We start from the raw sequence: 2202 nt of genomic DNA on the forward strand, positions 1-2202 counted from the left end.
TGGACCCCTGGATTCCCCGGCTGTGCCCCTCAATCCCCTGGGCTCTCACCTCCCGGTGCCGCAGCTGCAGGTTCTGCCCCTCGTAGTAGATGTTGTAGGTCTTGAGGTGCAGGAGCAGCTCATTCCTGGGGGAAAAATACAAAAAAAAAAATTTAAAAATGAGGAAAAATGAGATGGGGTTTGGGGTGAGGGGGAGGTGCTGCATGCACCACCAGTGACCCCTGAGCTGCAGCAGGAAAAGCAGAAATTCCCCTGGCTGAGGAATCCTCTGTGCTGCTGGGGACTCAAAAATTGCTTTATTTGAGGCAGATTTGGGTCTTTTTCCTCCTCTCTTATTGAAGGTTTTGTGGGGGTCCAACGTTTTGCAGCCACAATTAGGGGGAGAAGCTCCCAGTGAGGGTGTCCCCCATAAATGTCCCTAAAAGGCACAGGAAACCCCAAAGGAGCTCGGGGCAGTTGGTCACGAGGTGAAAACCAAATAATTTTATCAGATTTCTGGGGGTCACGCTGGAGTCACGAGTGGTCACAGGCGAGGCGGCCACGCCGGGCTCCTCCAGCTCAGAACAAAGCTCTGAGGGGCAAAGTGCCGAGAAAAACAATAAAGAAATAAAAATCAAAATCAAAAACAAGGACAAAATTTGAGATAAAAAAAATAAATTTTAAAAGGTGGAAATGAAGATATGTATATGGAAACAAAAATAAAATAAATAAACTACAGCAATGGGAATCATTGAAAAATCAAAGTAAGGCGTGCCAGGCTGGCTGAGCCCAGCCACGGATCACAGGACTCGATGCCTCCAGCATTAATTCCCAATTAATTAATTAGTTAATTAATCCCCGGCTTCCAAAGCTGGGCTGGCCGAGAGAGGTTCAGGATGCTCAGCTGATAGAACCCATCCCAAATCATGGGAATTGTTAGATATTGTTATATATTTTTTATATTATTATATGTTATACATTAGATAGTGCTGTTATATATTGTATAGATTGTTATATGTTGTATATATTGTTGTATATTGTTAGATATTGTATATCTAAAATACAAAATATATATTGTATCTATTGTTATATATTGTATATATATATACAATATATAACAAATATATACAAATATATTTTGTATTTTAGATATACAATATCTAACAATATACAACAATATATACAACATATAACAATCTATACAATATATAACAGCACTATCTAATGTATAACATATAATAATATAAAAAATATATAACAATATCTAACAATTCCCATGATTTGGGATGGGTTCTATCAGCTGAGCATCCTGAACCTCTCTCGGCCAGCCCAGCTTTGGGAGCCGGGGATTAATTAACTAATTAATTAATTGGGAATTAATGCTGGAGGCATCGAGTCCTGTGATCCGTGGCTGGGCTCAGCCAGCCTGGCACGCCTTACTTTGATTTTTCAATGATTCCCATTGCTGTAGTTTATTTATTTTATTTTTGTTTCCATATACATATCTTCATTTCCACCTTTTAAAATTTATTTTTTTTATCTCAAATTTTGTCCTTGTTTTTGATTTTGATTTTTATTTCTTTATTGTTTTTCTCGGCACTTTGCCCCTCAGAGCTTTGTTCTGAGCTGGAGGAGCCCGGCGTGGCCGCCTCGCCTGTGACCACTCGTGACTCCAGCGTGACCCCCAGAAATCTGATAAAATTATTTGGTTTTCACCTCGTGACCAACTGCCCCGAGCTCCTTTGGGGTTTCCTGTGCCTTTTAGGGACATTTATGGGGGACACCCTCACTGGGAGCTTCTCCCCCTAATTGTGGCTGCAAAACGTTGGACCCCCACAAAACCTTCAATAAGAGAGGAGGAAAAAGACCCAAATCTGCCTCAAATAAAGCAATTTTTGAGTCCCCAGCAGCACAGAGGATTCCTCAGCCAGGGGAATTTCTGCTTTTCCTGCTGCAGCTCAGGGGTCACTGGTGGTGCATGCAGCACCTCCCCCTCACCCCAAACCCCATCTCATTTTTCCTCATTTTTAAATTTTTTTTTTTGTATTTTTCCCCCAGGAATGAGCTGCTCCTGCACCTCAAGACCTACAACATCTACTACGAGGGGCAGAACCTGCAGCTGCGGCACCGGGAGGTGAGAGCCCAGGGGATTGAGGGGCACAGCCGGGGAATCCAGGGGTCCAGGGGCAGCCACAGCTCCTCCGGGAACTCCCAATTAATATT

The sequence above is a fragment of the Geospiza fortis genome, unplaced genomic scaffold (assembly GCF_000277835.1).
Source record: "Geospiza fortis unplaced genomic scaffold, GeoFor_1.0 scaffold777, whole genome shotgun sequence".
Classification (NCBI taxonomy): Eukaryota; Metazoa; Chordata; class Aves; order Passeriformes; family Thraupidae; genus Geospiza; species Geospiza fortis.